The sequence below is a fragment of the Artibeus jamaicensis genome, unplaced genomic scaffold (genome assembly GCF_021234435.1).
Source record: "Artibeus jamaicensis isolate MK-2021 breed Jamaican fruit bat unplaced genomic scaffold, CSHL_Jam_final contig_388, whole genome shotgun sequence".
Taxonomy (NCBI): Eukaryota; Metazoa; Chordata; class Mammalia; order Chiroptera; family Phyllostomidae; genus Artibeus; species Artibeus jamaicensis.
Window position 1 is genome coordinate 8325177 of NW_026521813.1, and position 20829 is coordinate 8346005.

Sequence of the window (20829 nt, forward strand, 5' to 3'; positions counted from 1 at the left end):
ATAATGGATTATTGTCTCAGCAGTTGATTACATTAATGGTCAGTATTTACACTGTTATGACCATGAGACATTTTTCCTTGCTGAGCCATGTAGCATAGTATGATTATATTTCCTTTCTCATACAACTTTTTGTTTTCCTGGTATTTGTTTTGTCATTTGTTTAGTTTTCTATATACCTTACATTAATTTACCCTAACATCTCTTCTAAAAGTGTAAAACTCTTAACACATTTTTCAAAGATTTTAGGTACTCTATCAAATCTATTTGCACAGAGAAAGCCATCCTGGAGCCTCTCCTTCGTCTACCAATCAGGACTTGTGGTTCCCTCTGCCCCACACAGCTGCTGGCCTGGGGCTTTCTACCTCTCACCGGTAGGCGATCCCCCATTTCCTGGATCTCCTGTGGTTGGATCAGGAATCATTCACCTTCAGAAGTCTGAAGATCCTACCCCATTGTCATCTGGCTTCCTGTGTGACTGCTGACAAGCCTCAGGCCATTCTCATCCCTGATACTTTCTATTCAACAGTTGTTCTTTAAGGTCTTTTCCCAAGTGTTCTGAAATTTTATGATAATGTAGTTTGATTTAGGTGTTTTCTCATCTACTGTGCTGGGAAAGTGGTGGGAGCTTTCCATTTACAATGTCAGTCCTTCTATTCTGGAAATTTTTCTTGAGTTCTTTCTTTTATAATTTATGTCATTTTATATATCTTTCCATTCGTATTCTACTTTCTGAGAGATTTCAACCCTTCTATTGAGATTTTCATTTTCTATTACCATATTTTACATTTCCAAGAGTTCTTTATTATTCTCATAATTTTTCTTTTCTTACTCATCTATTTTTGTTTCACAGATTTGTTATTTTTTCTTATCTCTGTAGATTTTAATGAGCTGAGCTTCTTTTTTTAAACCTTTTCTTTTCCTCTTAGTTTCTGTTTTCTCTAAGTTCTGGCTTACACTTGGATTTTGTCTCTTATGTTAGAGGCTTTGCTAAAATGCTTAGAGTGTTCATGAAATACTCATTCATATTTGAGAGTGGAGCGTTCAAACCTGACTCGAACCTACACACGCAGGGATTGTAAACTGGTGAGATTTACTATAGAGTGATCTGGTTGAGATTATTCTTGGGGAGACCTGCAATCATTGGTATCTTTAGGCTTTTCTTTGGGGCTTCTTAGATTTCCAGAAAACAACAAGAATGACAAAAATGTATCCAATGTTCTTCATGAACCTCTAAGCCTGATGCTCCTGATCTTGGAGCTGAATGAATCTAGAGTTTATCCCTTCAATATGTGGACTTGCGTTTGCTACTTTTGTTTTCAGTGTGGTACCCTCACTCAACTCTGGTTCACTTTTATTCATAAAGTAAACAAAGTCTTCTGCTGTAGTGGAGAGGAGTTGACCAGCCATGTATGGTGGTAGGCAAGGAGGGTGGGTGGTAGATAGCAAAGGAAATCTGGAGTATCTAACTGCTTCTTTTACAAACTTTCAAGAAATCCCCCCATTCTTCTGGTCCTTTGCAGGGATTCCTGGTGTTTTAGAATTTGTTTTTTAATTAAAAGATCAGGAAGCAACTTCCATTGAAGATAGTTTGTTATGCACAGTTGCCAAGAGGAGGAGGCATGCTATAGGACACAGAGCCCCAGGCGAAGCACCAGGGGGTCAGAAAGCAGGAAGTGAGGAGAAAATACGGGCAAGAGCCTTTTTTGTGGTTTTCACAAGAAGAATGGGAGAGGTGGGGTAAGCAGGCTAGGATTGGCTAGTTCAAACAATTTCAACAGGCTCTAGAACATACGGGCTGTCTCTAGGGACCTGCTACCTGGCCCTGGGATGATTAGGACAGACTGGCACAGAATGTGAGAGCCTGAGAACAGAGGGACGGGGTGGTGCGGATGCTGGATTAGTTTGCATGCGAAAGACACCGTGAAGGGGAATTGGCTAGCCCTAGGAAGTACATAAGGAAGGCCTCAGATGTCAAAACATCAGAATATTGTGCCCTGGCTGGTATGCTCAGTGGATTGAGCGCGGGCCTGCGAACCAGACAATCGCGGTTCGATTCCCAGTCAGGGCACATCCCTGGTTGCAGTTCAGTTCCCAGCAGGGGCCAGTTCCCAGGAGGGGACACACAAGAGACAACCATACATTGATATTTCTCTCCCTCTCTCCTTCCCTTCCCTTCTAAAGATAAATAAATAAATAAATATTTTTAAAAAACAGAATAGAAAGGAGTGCTTAATACACTTGGCACTGCCAATTTCTGAGCCTCTGGGACATCTGTGGTGCAAGGTGGCCTGCTCTGGGGTTTCTTCACTGCCTGTCAACAATGGTTCTGCTTCCTTGGAGATCATATGATTATAACAAGTGAGAACTTATCACTCATCCATCTTCTCTCTCTTTCTCTCTCTCTTTCCACTCTCTCTTCCTGTCATGCAGTTTGAAAGGGAGCATAAGGGCCCCACTAGCCCACCATGAGGTCTGGTGTATAAGGAAGTGCCACACTGTTTTGGATTAAGGGCCAGACAGCATGGCAACATGACTGGTGGTGCTGGGAACTTTGGAACCTGCCCAGCCAAGCACAGAGTACTGGGAGAAGCAGGAGATGCTGAACTGTGACTGGGCGTGCTGAGCTGAGGACTTCCGTGTTTTTTAGAGACCATACCTCTGATGGCATATTCTGAACTGGCCTGATTTGACCAAGGGAGGTAGGACTGTGTGTTTGTGGGTGTTTTAAAGGGAGTGAGAGTTAATAGCAGAATTGCGCCATCATTCTAAATCTATATAATGTTTTAAGTAAACAGTCCCTTTCCTTCTCACCAAACTCTGGCATTGGCAGTCATGCTTTTTGGTAGCAGACAATTAGACCCCTCACAACTGTTTCAGAACTGCATGGGCTGGGGTTCTGTAACAGTTTGACAATAAAGAGGCAATGAAAAGTTATTCAAGACTCTTAAGCAGAAGATCTTACAATTTAATTTAGAAAGGTCATTCTGGCAGCAATGTGGGGGACGGATGAGAGATGAGGAGGCCAGAGGCAGGGAGGCCAGTTGGAAATGTGAATGGTAGAATAAAACACTAGGGCATGAACACAATTCAGCCAAGTTCTTTGCCACTTTATACCAAGTACTGCCTTTCCTCCAGTTCCCAATAACAAGTTCCTTATTGCTGTCTGATACCTCACCAGAATGGCCCTCCTGCCAATGTTTCTACCAACATCCTGTGCTGAATTACTTAGAAGATAAAGGATTTCTCTATAGTTCTCATCTTTTCTTTCTGAGCTCTCACCACAAATACCCTCAACGGTCCATTCACAGCCATGTAGACTTTTTCTAGCATTTACCTTAGAACTTTTCCAGCCTCAGTCCCTTATCCCACTCCAAAGCCACTTCTTCATTTGCTACAGCAGGTCCCCACTTCTCGGTGCTAATTTTCTCTCATAGGCTGTTTGAGCTGCTATTACAAAGTACCACAGACTGGGTGGCTTATAAACAACACTATTTTCTCACAGCTCTGGAGGCTGGGAAGACCAAGATCAATGTCCTGGCAAAAGATCAGTGTCTGGTGAGAGTCTGATTCTAGGTTCACGGGGGGTCATCTTGTGACAGTGTCCTCATATAGCAGAAAGGGCAGGTGAGCTCTCCAAGGCCTCTTTCATAAGGGCACTAACCTTATTCATAAGGGCCCTGTAAAGGGCCACACCTCCTAATACCATCACATGGAGGTTAGAATTTCAGATGTGATTTTAGGGGTGGGGGACACAAACATTCAGTCTATGGCACCTGGCATCTTTAATTCATCAAAGATAGAATCCACCTTATCTCTTGCCCTGCTGTCTGTTTCCAGTTATTATTTATGGAATTATTCTTCATTACCAATCTACAGACTCCTCCAGTGTTACTGCTCTGATTCTAACCTACCCTTAGCTAATACTGCTTATGTCTTTATCCCCAAGGGTGTTATGATATGGTTCAGGGTGATAGTAAACCAATGGTGCTCACTCAGTTCATGTATCAACAGATATACTCTGCATATTACTTTGTTGCAGTTTAAAATTTCATGTTTTTAAACACCTAAACAAATAAAATATAGTTTTAATGAAAGAAAATATTTTCCTCCAAAATATTAAACATGATTGGTTTAAAAAACAATGTCACTATTTACAGTGCTTGGTATATAGAAGGCACTCAATAACCTGATAAATGAACTTTTCAGGTCAGTAAATCACAGTAAAATGCCCAAGATGGCAAACTATGGGTATGTTCTAAAAATAGCAACAGTATAAATATCAATACATGAAAGCTCACAGTGAGAAGGCGAGCAGGTGTGAAACTGTGGGGAGCTCTGAGTCATTTGGATTTTATAGAGAGCCATTAAGATTGTTTATAATCAGATATCTGCTTATGAAAGACGATTCTGAATTTTTCTATTTCATAGGGAAAGTATTTCGATCCTTTCAAATGCCGTTGGAATGATAATGTAATGTAAACATAGGAATGATTCTGTTTCCAGGACAGAAAAAGAAGGTATAGGCCAGAGAAATTTCTATAAAACAAAATACAAATAGGACCAGATTGGAGAAAAAAAAAATTGAGCAGCCTGCAAGTCAGTAAATGAGAAAAGGAAACACCTGCTTGGGAAATAAGTAAATGGTGTCTAGCATAGAAGCAGCCCCCCATGCTCTGAGTAAAATAAGAAGGGGCGCAGGGCTGTCGGCAGAAGGCCCTGTCCGCCCAGAGCAAGCGGGCCTGTGTGAAGTGGAGCAGAAAGGGGGCCGAGCCAGGACACTTCTAAACTGAGGCTGGTGCCCGCTGCCGGGGAGAGTGTAGGAAGGTGGGGGAGGGGCATCGCCAAGGAACAAACCACCTTGAGAAACAACCAAACTCGCACATCAGTGAATTTTGCTGAGAAAGCTTTCTCTCTACCTCAGACAAGTTATCAATATTTCAAATCTTGCAAAATTACAACAGAAAATACAGACTTTCACCTCTTCTTCTTTGGGACCAAAAGATTCGCCCAAGGACCTAGATCATCTCCAACACAACTCATCTCAAATCCCAATACTGGACCCACATAGACACTCTGTTAGGATGAACAAAGAGAAAAACAAATTTTGAAAAGTTTACATACACACACACCACAAAGACTTGAGTAAATAAAGTGATATTATGATGTTCCTGAATAGAAGGCTCAATATGATAAAATGACAATTTGCCCCAAATTAATCACTAATGTTTATGCAATCCCAACCAAAATCCTAAGGGGTCAGTATGGAGAATTTCACCAGAATTTCCTCTGCTTACTCTCTAAAGCCCAGCGCTTCTTTTTTGGGAAAAGAATTAAGAGCAAAGCCTACATATTTTCCTTTGATCTGGTTCCACGCATACTGTTTGAGAGAAATTTCTTGAAATTTGTGGCATTTAGATATCAGTTTTCTTCATATCCCAGACAGTGCTAATGATAAATTGTTTTAATTTTCAATTGCTATATAAGATGCAAGCCCAGTATTTAATAACTTGAAACAATAATCATTTGTTTGCTTGTTCAATGGGGTTGAATGGGGCAGGTCATCTCTTCCCCATAACACTAAAGAGGTTGATTGGACCAAGGTTGGGAGACCAGTTTCCGAGGTGGCTTCAGATTGCTTTGCCCCACAGGTCTTTCCATTTGACTGCTTTAGTTTCCTCACAACATGGCTACTGGGATTGAGAGGGAGGAAGCAAAGGTTTGCTAATGCCTAGGCTCAGAGTCCCAGAATGTTACTTCTCCACATTCAACTGAACAAAGCAGTGACAAGCACAGATCAGATTCAGGAGGAGAAACCCTAAACTCTCTCTCCTGATGGAAAAAGCTGCATACGTGTATAGGGAGCGGTGAAATTATCTGGGGACCAGCTTTGGAGACTATTACTCAGGTTGTTTCTCGATTTTTTATTCCATTGGTTATTTTGGTCAGTTTCCATAAAGGATATGCAAATTGTTTGTGTTTAAGCCATAACCATTAATTAAGTTACAACTCATATTACAAAAATGGTTTTTCCCAGAAAAGAACACACATTGTTTTTCTAAGTTTTTAATGAGGCATAATTTGCATGCACTGGTAATCAGTGTATGCAAAACACTGGTAATCAGGATGCTCACAGAAATGATTGAGTACAGCCTCAAAATAAAGGAAGAAGTGAAGGCTATACAAAGTGAAATAAAGAAAAATATACAGGGAAACAACAGTGGAGGGGAGGAAGCTGAGACTCATCAACTATTTGGAACAAACAGAAGAAATAAACATTCGACTGGAATAGAATGAAGAAACAAGAATTTTAAAAAATGAGGAGAGGCTTAGGAACTTCTGGGAAAACTTTAAACATTCCAATATCTAAATCATAGGGGTGCCAGATAAAGAAAAAGAAGAGCGAGAAATTGAAAACTTATTTGAACAAATAATGAAGGAAAACTTCCTCATTCTCACAAAGGCAATAGACATGCAAGTCCAGGAGGCTCAGAGAGTCCCAAACAAGTTGGACCCAAAGAAGAACACACCAAACACATCATAATTAAATTGCTAAAGATTAAAGATAAGGAGAGACTCTTAAAAGCAGCAAGAGAAAAGGAGACAGTTACATACAAAGGAGTTCTCATAAGACTGTCAGCTGATTTCTCAAAAGAAACCTTACAGGCAAGAAGGGGCTGGAAAGAAGTATTCCAGGTCATGAAAGGCAAGGACCTACATCCAAGATGATTCTGTCCAGCAAAGCTATCATTTAGAATGGAAGGGCAGATAAAGTGCTTTCCAGATAAGGTCAAGTTAAAGGAATTCATCATCACCAAGCCCTTATTTTATGAAATGTTATTAAAGGAACTTATCTAAGAAAAAGATGGAGATCAAAACTATGAACAGTAAAATGACAACAAACTCACAACTATCAACAACAGAACCTAAAAAGACAAAAACAAACTGAGCAAACAACCAGAACAGGAACTGAACTACAGAAAAGAAGATCACATGGAGAGTTATCATTGGGGAGGGGGTGAGGGAGAATGGGAAAAAGGTACGGGAAATAAGAAGCACAATTGGTAGGTACAAGGTAGACAGGAGAAGGTTAAAACAGTATAGGAAATGGAGAAGCCAAAGAACTTACATGTGCAACCCATGGACATGAACTAAGGGAGGGGGAGGAAGGCTAGAGGAAATGAGGTACTGGGTGGAGAGGGATGAGGAGAAAAAATGGAACAACTGTAATAGCATAATCAATGAAATATACTTTAAAAATTTTGTTCCTTTTAGTAATTTCATTTTATGATTATACTACAATTTGTACAACTATTCATCTGTTGGTGAATATTTGTGTTGTTTCTGGTTTGGGGTTAATTCAAATATAGCTCCTTTGAACATTTTCATACAACTCTTTTTCATAAGCTTAAGATTGTATTTCTCTTGGGTAAATACCTAGAAGTGAATTGCTGGGTCAAAGACATAATATCTCTTTACTTTTACAAGTAATTGCTAAGAGTTCTCCGAAGCATTTGAACCAGAATTCCAGTTGCTCCTCATCCTTGCACATACTCAGTGTTGTTAGTCATTCATTTTAGCCATCCTAGAGCCCTGTGATGGTAACTCACATTTGCATTTCCCTGATAGCTAATGACGTTGGGCACTTTTTCATGTACTTACTGCCCATTCATATACCTTTTCTTGTGACGTGCCCATTAAATTATTTTGCTCATTTTACTTGGGTTGTTTGTTTTTTCATAAATGAGTTTTAAGTGTTTTTTTATGTCTTTTATCAGATATAAGTCTGGCAGATGTGATTTTATATTTTCTTCCAGCCTGGGTCCTGTCTATTCATTACTTCGACCATGTCTTTAATGAGTAGAAGTTTTAAATTTTTATAATATCCTATTTATCAATATTTTCTTTTATAGTTGGTGCTTTCTGGGTCCTAAGAAAGATTTGCTTACCCTAAGGTTTATGAAGGTAATCTCTCTTCTGTTTTCTTCTAGAAGCTTTAGAGTTTTGGCTTTTACAATTAAGTTAAAAATTTATAACATTACTTTTTGAGTATAGTGTGGGGTAAGGATATATATATATATATATATATATATATATCTTGCAGTTGGATAAAACATATTTTATATATTTATTATAAAATTTATTTATATTTATTATATTTATATATAATATAACATGTAATATATTATGTATAAAATATATATATGGCAGCTGGATAAACTATACCAATGACAAAATACATAGCCTAATCAAGAGAAAAAGAGGGAATCACTAGAAGCCTTGGCAGTTCAGGAAAATGCCACACCTGAGGTTTAAAACAGAGGTTTTAATGTCCCAGGGGACTGAAGACTTTTGCTGGACTAGATGAAAGATGGAGCTGGACATGAAACACTGACAAAGACGAGACACTAGAAATGCTTCAACTTGGTTAAAAGGATGTGAGAAAAATTTTGTCCAGGGGAACAGAGAGGCCCCCGCGAAGCTTGCTGTATTCTAGGGCAGTGATTTTCAGCCTTTTCCATCTCATGGCACACATGAACTGAGTACCAAAATTCTGTGTCACACCAAAAAATATATTACATTTTTAGCCGATCTGACAAAAAATAGGGATAATTTTGATTCATTTACATTTGATGGCTATTGTATTGACTGTTGTCATTTTTTATTTGACAATCTAAGGGAAAGGAGGCCAGTGCCCTGACTAAGTAGTCAGGTATTGCATGTTTTAAAAATTCTTGTGGCACGCCAGTTGAAAATCGCTGCCCTAAGGTTCTGACTGGAGAAAGAGTTTTTGGGAAGAATCAAACCTCAAACCTATACCACAGGTGGGTATGGTTTCTGAAGTCAAACTACCAACATGATACAAGAATTATGAGGTGAGAATTTTACATAAATGCTGGTTCCAGATCCATTTTCAAGCCCTGGATTTGGAAAAAGCAAACATAAAAAGAAGATACCAAACCGTTGAATAGGAGCTGAGCATATGGATGTCTCATAGAAAACATAGCCACAGTGAAGATGAATTCACATTCCTAAATTGCAAGGATAAATTGTATTCCTACAAGGATATATGGTGAGGGAGAGCCATCAAACGGAGCAAAGGGAGAGAATTAGAAATAATGAAACCATACAAAAGGTTCTATAATAATGGCATTCAAATTACTAAAACAATGCAAGAAAGATCGAAAAAGCATAATGAATAAAATAATTTGACTACAGGCAAATGAAATAGAGATTTTTAACAAGATAGTAAACATCTGAAATTTTAAAAATATAGTTACTGTAATTATAAACTCAATGAGCAAATTCGAACTGTAGAATCTAAATAGCTGGAGAGGAAATTAGCAAACTGGAAGATGTAATCACACATAGTGAAGCCATAAAGATATGCAAAACATGAGAGGTTAAGGACCAACTTCTTTTCATAGGAATTACATAAGAAGAAAATATTATAGAAAGAATAGGTTAGAGGCAATATGTGAAGAGACAATGACTGAAAACTTTCCAGAACTGAAGACATGATTCAAGTAGCAAAGGAAACATTGTGGGTTAAATGAGCACAATCCATACTCAGACACTACAGAAAAGTAAAGAGAAGAAAAAACACTTAAAAGCAACAAGAGAAAAAAATGTATATCATAGGCAATACCATTGGCATTTCTGGTAATGCATCCATTTGTAAAAATTTCTATGCAAACAAGACACATTGTTATAGTGTCTTTCAAATTCTAATACTACTTCTATCTTTGACCCTCCCACACCACATAAAGTATCAGTATAGCATTGTCACATATATCTCATTACTGAATCAACTCTTTGTACTCTTCTACAGCTCCTTCCCCCCATTTTTGTCCCATAGCTACTCAGTTTTTAAAATTGCTTTAGCCATGAAACTCCAATCACTGAATAATGTGCAAAGGACTATATAATATTTGAGAGAAAAATTCTGTTGTGGGCATCAAGTATTTGATTGTTAGCATAACTAGAACATTTCCCCATCACTGTATGTGAGTTAATAATTGCAAGTCCAGGTAATGGACAACTGAATGAGTTTATATTTAAAATTGGCCATCAAGAGAATTGGATTCTTTCTTGTACCTAACTTACCTACAGGACATGTGACCTTTATTTACTTTGTTTGCATCTAAAACTACAGTTAATGGGTACACTATATTAACCTACTTATTTCATGAGAACACTGAGAGGAGTTTAAATTAAGGACTGGCTGACAAAATGGTGATTGTGAATAGACTTTTGAAAATGCATTAAATGTTAGAAAATTGGTACATAAACAAATGTCCCAATAGATGTACAAGAAAGATATCACACAGATGCCCACTCATGTACCATCAGTGAAGTCCTTAAAAATCAGAGTTGCACAAAGAGACCAGACATTTGAAAAGCAAATGTATATATAGGGAAGAGTTAGACACTGAAGGAAAAAAACAGAAAGATCATTATGGCCTAAGAAATGTCTTTATTGGTAAGTATCCTAAATCCAGAAGTGTGTATGATGGTATGGACTAGCCCATCTGAGACCAGAACAATCGGTGACAAAGGAAAAGGAATCTAGAATGAACTGAATATTTCCAGACTCACATTGTCTAGGATTTATACTAGTTCCATAGTGACCCTACCAGCAAGGTTGTGTGATATTGTGATATATATTAATAAATACATATTTGGTCTTTCTTCCCAGTTCCTTTATGAAACAGAGTTCCTAAAACCCTTGGGATTACTTAAGTGATGAAAGCCAAAAAGATGTGTTTTGTTACGTCAGTGAGATGGCTTTTGCAAAGCCCCTAAATTCTCTATGGGTGGAGGTTGGTTACTAACAGAACCAACTACTTGATTACATGGCCATCAGTTCCATTCCCTGACCTCAGAGAGGGGGAAGGGGCTAGAGATTGAGTTCAGTCACCAATGATTTAATGAGTCATGCGTATGTAATGAGGGCCCCTAAAAAACCTGAAGGACTGCCCTGGAAAGTTTCTGGGCAGCCTGTTCTCTGACAGCCTGCTGTCAGAAGGCAAAGAAAGTCTGAGTTCTTTCCCCTTGTCCTATGTATCTCTTCCATCTGGCTCTTCCTGAGTTACAGCCTTTTGTTCAAAACGGGTAAGCTAGTAAGTAAAACGTTGCTGTGAGTTCTGTGAGCCACTCTAGCAAATTAACCAAACCCAAGATGGGGTCCTGGGACATAGCTGGTGGTCTGTCAGAAGCACAGGTAATTCATTACCTGGATTTGAATCTGGCATTTGAATTGGGGTGACAGATGTGGGAGGGGCAGTCCTATAGGACTGAACCCTTAACCTATAAAATCTGGTGCTATTTCCACATAGATAGTGTAGGACTTGAGCTGAATTGTAGGACATCCACCTGGTGTCCGAGAATTGCTTGGTGGTGTGCACAGGGAAATACAGATGTCAGAACTGGGTGCCAGAATCTCAACTGGTCATTCAAGAAACTTGTGTGTCAAGTCCAATAGATTCTACTTTCAAAATTAAAAACAAATGCATCCACTCTTCTTTTTTTTGTTAATTTGTTCTTTCTACCTTTATTATTAATGTTGACACCATTACAGATGTCCCCATTTCCCCTCTCTTTGGCCATCTCTAACTAGGCCCCGCCCCCATTCCTTCTGGCTATCACTACACTGTTGTCTGTGTCTAGGGGTCATGCATATATGTTCTTAGGCTAATCCTTTTCCTTCTTTCATTCAGTACCACCCTCCCCCACCACTGACTGCTGTCAGTCTGTTCCATGTACCCACACCTCTATTTCTATCTTGTTTGTTTATTTTGTTCATTAGATTTCACATAAAGTGAGATCATATGGTATTTGTCTTCTTATGACTGGCTTATTTTATTTAGCATAATAATCTCCAGGGGCATCCATGCTATTTCAAAGGTAAGATTTCCTTTTTTTTTTTTTACAAGTATGTAGTATTCTATTGTGTAAATGTACCACAGCTTTTTTATCCATACATCTACTGATAGGCACTTGCACTGTTGTAAATAACACTGCTATGAATATAGACATGCATATATTCTTTCAAATTGGATCCTTAGGATATATTCCCAGAAGTGACATCACTGAGTCAAATGGCCATTGCATTTTTAATTTTTTGAGAAAACTCCATACTATTGTCCACAGGGACTGTACCAAACTGCCTTCCCACCAACAGTAAATGAGGGTTCCCTTGCCTCCACAGCCTCTCTGGCACTTGTTTGTTTCATTCACTTTTTATCACTTCTGTTACCACCTCAGTTAAGCCTCCATCATCTCTCACCTGGACTAGACTTCCACTGGTCTCCCATTTTCCTCTATGCAGTACTTTTGCTACATAGCAACCAGAAAGATCTTTCAAGTGGCTCTCCTTATTCCTGCACTAAAAATCCTTCAAAGGCTTTCTCCAATGTACTTGAGATATAAACCAAACTACTTACATGACCCACAAGGTCTTCATGACCTGGCCCCTGCCTCTGTCACTATTTCATTTTGTACCACTCACCACCTCATTTCTGCACATTACCTTGCTTTCAATTCCTCAAAGCCACCAAATTATTTCCTGCCTCAGGCCATTGTACTTGTTGCTCCCTCTACTTAATATCTTTTTCTCCCTATACTTTCCCCAACTAATTCATTTATCCTTCAGATGGTGGATTAAATGTCACTTTGTCCGAAAGACCTCTCTGGCTCTCCAATTGAAATTAGAGCTCCCCCCTGAAACCTATATAATTTTATTAACCAATATCACCCCAATAAATTTAATACAAAATTAGGGCCCCCTTTCATATACTTTAATTGCATTTGTCACTTAACTTCATATAATTATAAATATCTATGTATGTATGTACATATGTATATTTTTCCTTACCAGACTATAGACTCCAAGGGGTTATTAGTCATGTCCCCTTTGTCTACCACTGGATACCAGTGCCCAGCACAGTACTTGGCACGGTAAGTATTTTTGGAATGATCCTGCAAGGTGGATAATTCCATATTTTACATGAGGACACTAAGATCCAGAGTGAAACAACTTTTAAGAACTAAAACAGTATTTTGATGTCTGATTAGAAAACATTAAAATAAGTTTTCCCACATGGTTGATTTGATTCTTCAGACTACTAGATTATTCACACCTTCGGAATAGAGTTGTTGGGGAGAGAGAGGCTCCACCCCAGACTTAGTATGTGCTGAAATCTCACCTCAGGTGTTGTGTCCTGTGTCTGGTTAAGCGTCCCACAGAAGGAGGAATCTCCATGTCGGCATTGAGCCCTATACTGTCTACCTCTGAAATGGTACTAATCACACTTCTCAGGATGCTTTGTTGCAGTCAAGCTTTTTGACTTTCAACAGGCAGGGCATACTGGGAAATTTAGTTCCCTAAACTGCCTTATCACAAGGGATAAGCCATTGTATGCCTTTTGTTCTTGAGTAAGTAACAGCACCCTTTTTACTCTCAAAGGTATCCCAGCTGGATGATAAATTATAGGATTACATTACATATCAAAGTCTACATTTAGTCTGTGTCAGAATATGATCTGTTTTTCCCACCCTGACTTCAAGAGGACCCATCCCTGGTGAGGTTTAGTTCTCAGGGTTACAAGGTATTAGAAGTAAGACAGTGTAACTTGGAAGTCAACTTTTGTGATTTAGGAAAGCATTCTTCTTCTTCTTCTTCTTTTACTATTATTTACTTTTGTTGTTTTTCAGGTGCAGTTGTCTCCATTTTCCCTCATACTCTCCCTCCCTCCCACCCCACCTACCCCTACCTTCCATCCTCAATTCTGTCCCCCTTTGGATTTGTTCATGGGTCCTTTATACAATGTTCACTGACAACCCTTCCCTTTCTTAAGGCAATAGAGGATTTACTTAACTTAGATACTACTTGACAGGTTAAAGAAAGAATTTTAAAGCTTTTTGCTTTGCTAAACAAAGCCTCTAAAAATTCAAATTACTCCCTTGATAAACTTTAATAACGGAAAAAATAAAATAAAAGGGCAGGTTTCTGTGCAGGCTTTCCTTATCACGGCATAAAATCTGTGCTGCGTCCTTGGGTACAGCACTGAGTCAGATAGAAAGCTGACTTAACTGCACTGAAAATGTACAACAATCTCCTGGAAATGGAAAAGGGAGTAAGGAATAGTCTTGAGGGCTTCTTCAAGATGTTTCTCTCAAATCTGAATCCTCAGATTTATACTCTAAGACATACTTAGATTTTTCTCTTTTTTACCCACTTAAAAAAACTGGTAAACTATGCTAACAGAAAATGTACCGTTATGACCATTTTCAAGTGTACCATTCAGGGCCATTAAGTACATCTACATTGTTATGCAACCATCACCGCCGTCCAACCCCAGAACTTGTTTCATCTTGGAAAACTGAAACTCTGTACCCATTAAACCTGGACAATCAGAAGCTCATTTAATAGATAGTGCCATTTTTAAAAAGAGTGGTCCGTTTTACATTCCAGTAGTTGGATAGAAGAATTCATTTACTTCACACCCTCGCTAACATTTGGTTTTTTCCTTTTTTTTTTTTTTTTTTACCCCACTATTCTATTTGGAAATATAAAAATAACTGAAGCAAAGTTTAGATTGCCTTTGGGAACCTTTTAATTTTTGGTTTGGTTCTCTGAATTATTAACCATCTCAAACTTCTATTTTGTCCAGCCACAACGTGCAGACTGTGAATGCGTTTTCGACTTTGCTCCACATTTTATGCTTACTTTGCCCCTTGGATGCCATCCGGTCAAGAAACTAAGGTGTGTGTCCAAGGCGTGGAAAGTCCTTTGAGGACTGGGAAAGTCTGAGCACTGTGTAGGCGAAATTTATGAAGACCTTTTTCCATTAGTTTATCTTTATTAGACTCCAATCCATGATCTAAGAGGTTCTGTCCGCCTCTGGTCACCCCAATGCACACCCGGGTCCCGGGAATGCAGAGAACCCCGGACCTCCGAGACTAGCCAGAACCCGGGTGGAGCCGGGCTGGGGACCTGGTCTCCGCGGAGCATGCGCAGACCAAGCCCGGCGCATGCTCGGCAACGCGGCGGGTCTACAGATGAGGGGAGTCGAGTCTCCCGCGCCCCACCATTCCCGGCGGACCTGCGGCTGAGCCGCTTGTTCTGCGTCCTGACTGCCAATAAAGTTTGTTAGAAAAATCATAGTCATCCTTAAAAGAGCGAAAGAGGGCTCGAACCTGCTGGGCGGACGCACGGAGGGAGCTGGCGCGCTAGGAGGAAAAGGTGACGGCGGCGGCAGCGGTTGCGCCGCGACCAAGAAGAGCCGGTCTCGCTGGGCTGCGGGTCCTCGGCGGCCAAGGGGGACGGTGAGTGGCGGCTCACTTTCACACAGTAGCGTCCTGCACTTACTAGTCCTCTCCAAGAGATGAGGACGACTCCGTCTTCCCCGAAGAAGGACCCGCCTGTCTTCGGGGTCCCGGAAAGTGCCTTCCTCTGGGGACTGGAGAAGGGTTTGGGGGTCAGGGGCCTCCAGGCCCAGGCTCCCATCCCCCGGCCCAGGCCCCCCGAGCGCTTGCTTGCCCGCCTCTGAGCGCGGGGTCTAAGTTCCAGCTGGGGGAGGTGGGCGGCAGCGCCTGCCCGGCACCCCCTCCCAGTTCCCAGCGATCTGGTCTTCCTGGGTGTGGGTGCCTGGAATTGCCCCTTGGGCGGGAATGCGCGAGGTGGAGCGGGGTGAGGTGCTGCGCCTCCATCCTAGCGGAGTTCCTGCCTGCTTGCTCTCCCCCTGTCCCCAGGGTGGGAAGGGGCGATCTCGGCGGGGTGGGACACCAGCTAAGGGGCATTAAGTACCCACCCAGGTTAGGTTTGATGGGGAACAACAGCTGGTCCCTGCAGAGGGCCTCTTCCTAGCCCGCGGCCCCACCCTTCCCTAGTTTCTCGCTCAGACTGGTGGAATATGAATGAGTCGTACTGCACTATTTCATTGACACTGGAAGCCACAGAATTACTTTACTCGAACTGAGAAGCCCTAGTTCCCAGGCGGAGGAACCTGAGGGTGTGTGAGAGAGTAGGTAGTAAACTGAGCTATCAAGTAGCGGTAGACTCAGAAAAGGGCCGTTTACCTCTCTAGCTTTTGTGTAACGCCTAACATGTAGGTGTGAATATAATCACACCTGTACTTAAGTACAGGCTGTGATGTAAAAAAACAAAAACAAAACCCTTTTGATCAGTGAGTTACTCTACTAATTTATAAAATTGCATTGACAAAATCTTTTAAATTAAATTTGGAGTAAAAAGTAGGTAGTGTTACTGTCAAGCTTTTTAATTATGGTGCTCAGAATTATGCCTATTTTTGAAGAACTTAATTGTTTTGATTTAGTATTTTGAGAGTAGTAGTGACAGTCACAAACGTTACACTGCCTGTGTTGAAATCTGATTGCATTTTTTCTTCAAATTTTATTATTTTTTAAATTATCATACAGTAAAATTGACTTTTTTTTTTAGAGTTGTGTTCAATGAATTTTAGATTCAACTAACCACCATGACACTTAGGATATAGAATAGTTCTATCACCTCCCCATCAAAACTCATGCTATTTTTTTATATCCTTTCCCTAACTCAGCAATCACAGGTGCCCCCCCCCCCCAGGTTACTGTGGGGTTGAGACCTGATAAACCCCATTGTAAGTTGAAAATAAGCTGATGTCCTGGCAGGTAGGCCCGTAGGTTAGAGCATCGTCCCCATAAGCCAAGGTTGTGGGTTGGGTTTGGGTTTGGGTCAGGGCACATACAAGAACTGACTAGTGAATGCATAAATAAGTGGAACAAGTAATCGATGTTTCTTCCCCACCCTCCTTTTTTCCTCCTCTCTCCATCCTCCTTCCACTCTTCCTTTCCTTCTCTCTAAAAATCCATAAAAAAATAAAATAGATTGAAATCCATTTAATACCTATTGTACTGTAGGGTATCAGTTGTTTACCCTCCTGAATTCCTGGCTGAGTTGGAGTTGCAGCCCTAACTGGATCCCAGCATGACAAGAGTCTATCATACTGTATATTACTAACCCAAGAAAAGGTCAAAATTCAAAATTTGGGTATGGTTTCTACTGAATTCCTATTGTTTTCACACCATCATAAAATTGAAAATTGTAAGTCAAACCATGTAAGTCTGGGACCATCTGTACTGATCTTTTCTAGAATGTCATATACAGTAAATGGAATCATGTAACACATAATCTGATGCTGACTTCTTTCAGCATAAAGCCTTTGAGATTCCTCTGAGCTGTTGCATGTACCCCATTGAAGGATGCTTGGATTGTTTCCAGTTTTTGGCAATTATGAATAGAGCTGCCCCTATATTCATAATGTGTGAATCCAATGTGTGGTTGCCCCTATAAACATTTGTGTACAGGTTTTTTTTTAAACATATACATTTAACTTTATCATTACCATTTAAAGCTTGATTTTATAAAACACAAAAAGACATTTTTAAGAATTCTGTATCACTTAAATAGTAGAAATAGTGATAGCTTTGTAAGTGTAAATTATATACATTAAATCAAGTAATTGGAGACTTTTTTCAATATGGAAACTGCAAATGAAATAAATGGCAAAAGGACCTAATAGCAATATTTTGTTATTGTGCATTATCAGTTACTTTAGGACCTAAAAAAATTCTGAATAGTCAGACTTCTTTTGCTGTGTTTCATATTTACCTATATTCTGAGTCAAGCTACTCAGACCAAAAGGTCTGAAAACAAAGGCATTTAGCTTTATAGCAAAAGTTTTCCCACCTGGTTTCTACCTTCAAAGGAAATGACATGACAGTGCTAATGTCATCTGCTGGTTCCCCTGTGAACAGTATGCAAAAAATTACACCAACTCTATGGAAAGTCAAAGAATTACCCCAAAGTGGAACAGTTATGCACAGTTCAGTAAATATAGCATAATGTTAAGTTTTCCCCATCTAAAAATTAATCAATGAAATACATCATGAATTATAGTTAACTTGGATTCAGGAAACATTTGAGAATTATGTTATTGTTCCTGGCTCATCTTCAGTCAGGGACAGGAATTTTGTAGGCCACCATGCTGTTTACTTTGTGGACTGTAGTAATGAAGGAATGCAGATGGACTTGCTCAGAGTTGATAATGAACTGTGTGTGGTCCTGATTCCACCCACTTATCAGGTACAACCAAATCTTTATATATAGATCAGCAGATCAAATGAACAAGAAACTTCCAACAGTGGCAAAAATGTCACTGTAGCTGTGATCTGTCTGATCACAGCAAATTTCATCTTGGATAGCTTTCTGAGATTTTTCTCAAGGAGTACTGTCATCGTTGGCAGTTTTGTCACACTTAGTATCTCTCAATATTCCCCTTTCAAGGACCCCTTCCAATATTCAAGATGACAACCACCAGTTTCTGAATCGAAGCACTTGTATAACCAATATTTTAGTTGTTCCACCACATTATTTATGTATGTCATGAACTCAGCATCAGTAGTTATAAGCAAGGTGAGTCCATATTTTTATGCTTGAGTACAGGTTTCAGAGGGATAAACGCCACATTGGTACAAAATGCTATTGATGCCAAATGAGACTAGGCCATGATTTCAGCGCTCCCGTGCAGGGTGATGCTCTCCCCCCCGGAGAGCTGCGGCACCAAGGCCAGGACCGCCTCACCCCAACCCTGACAGGTGACCTCAGGGCTCCGATGATGGTTTTTTAAAAATTTTTTTAAATGAACATAAGCTTTCATTTCTCTAGGGTATGGTAGAAGTGGAATTGCAGGTTCACGTAAAGTATGTTTAACTTTATAAGAAATTGTCACATTGAGTGGCTGTATCATTTTGAATTTAGACTATTCTAATAGGCATGTAGTGGTATCTTGTGGCTTTTTAAAGTGTCTTTAACTAACGGCTAAAGATGTTGAATATATTTTCATGTGCTTATTTGGCATATCTTTGCTGAGTATTTGGCCAAGAGTTTTGCCAATTTTTTAATTGAGTTGTTTGTTTATGTTGAGTTTTTAGGGTTCTTTATATGTTCTACATACAAGTTATTTGGTCAATATGTGTTTTGCAAGTATTTTCTCCCAGTCTGTAGCTTATCTTTTCATTCTTGTAACAGTGTCTTTCACAGAGCAAATGTTTTAATTTTGGTGAGGTGTAATTTATCAGTTTTTTGTTTTGAGGATCTTTTGTTATGATGGCTAAGAAATCTGCCTAAACCTAGGCCATGAAGATTTTCACCTTCTAAAAGTTTGTTTCTAAAAATTATAGTTTTACACTTGTGTCTGTGACACATTTGGGGAATTATTTGTATAAAGTGTGAGGTTTAGGGAAAGGTTTACTTATTTGCATATTAATGCCCAGTTGTTCCATTGAAAAGGCTGTCATTTCTCCGCTAAATTGTTTTTGCACTTTTGTCAAAAATCAATTTGCTCTATTTGTGTGGGTCTAATTTTGGATCCTCTGTTCTGTTCCATTGATTTATGTATCTTTCTCTTTGCTAGTATCACACTTTAAAAAAAAAAGATTTTATTTTATTTTATTTTCAGAGAGGGGGTAAGGGAGAGAAAGAGAGGGAGAGAAACATCAATGTGTGGTTGCTCCTTGAGTGCCCCTTACTGGGGATCTGGCCTGCAACTCAGGCATGTGCCCTGACTGGGAATCAAACCAGTGATCCTTTGGTTCACAAGCCGGCACTCAGCCCACTGAGCCACACCCGCTGGGGCACTAGCATCACACATTTTTGATCGACAAAGCTTTATAGTATATTAATATCAGGTAATAGGATCTCCTCCAATTTTATTCTTTCTCAAAATTGTTTTAGCCATTCTAATTCCTTTGCCTTTCCATATAAAATTTAGAATCAGCTTGTTTCTAACTACAAAAAATCCTGCCAATACTTTGGAATTGCATTAAACCATAAATCGATTGTGGGAGAATTGCTGTTTTTACTTAGTCATCTCATCTATGGACATGCTCTATCTTCCCATTTATTTAGGTCTTTGTTTCATTAGCACTTGTAATTTTCAGCATACAGATCTTGTACCTGTTTATTAGATTTATTCCCCAGTAATATTTTTGAAACTCTAGTAAATGTCATTTAAAAGTTTTTGGTTTTAAATTGTACATTGTTAGGATATAGAAATACAATCGAGTGTTATGTGTTATGCTTTATCATGTGTTCTTACTAAACTCATTTATTAGCTCCAGGATTTTTTGTTTGTTTGTTTTAATTCCTCGGAGTTTTCTACATAGACAGTCATATCATGTGTGACTAGAGACGGTTTTATTTCTCTTTTCCCTTATCTAAGCATTTAATTTTTTCTTTTTTTCTCTATTACTCTAGCTAGGACTTCATGTATGATAAATAGGAGAAGTGAGAGTGAAATGTCCCATAAGGGGGAAACAATCAGTCTTTCAGAATTAATTATGATGTTAGCTGTAGGGTTTTTAAACAGATGCCCATTATCAGGTTGAAGAAATCTTCCTGTTTGTAGTTTGCTGAGTTTTTCTCATAAATGGATGTTGAATTTTGTCCACTATCATCCTTGCATTAATTGATATGGTGATGTGGCTTTCCTTCACCTCCTTAATATGGTGGATGATATTAATTGACTTTTGAGTACTGAACTAGCCTTGCATTCCCAGGATACAGCCCACTTGGTCCTGGTTGTTCTTTTTATATGTTACTTAATTGGTTTACAAATATTTTGTTGAGGATTTTTGCATTTGTGTTCATGAGGGGATATAGTCTGTTTTTTTTCTTTCAATACTGCCTTTGTGTGGTATTGGTATCAAAATAATGCTGACTTTATAAAATAAATTGGAAAGCATTTCCTCCTCTTATGTATTCTGGAA

General features: G+C 39.3%; 1 protein-coding gene and 1 pseudogene across 1 annotated transcript in view; one reads left to right on the forward strand and one right to left on the reverse strand.

Moving 5' to 3' along the window:
- The first annotated feature begins 15030 nt into the window (after window positions 1–15030).
- The window catches only part of RAB23 (RAB23, member RAS oncogene family), a 28147-nt gene continuing 22348 nt past the window's right edge, over window positions 15031–20829 (forward strand). Inside the window, exon 1 of the mRNA XM_037136416.2 lies at window positions 15031–15327. The gene's annotated coding sequence lies outside the window, so the exon portion shown is untranslated. The remainder of the gene's footprint in view (window positions 15328–20829) is intronic.
- LOC119042660 (mitotic spindle assembly checkpoint protein MAD2A-like) lies at window positions 18014–18809 on the reverse strand (annotated as a pseudogene).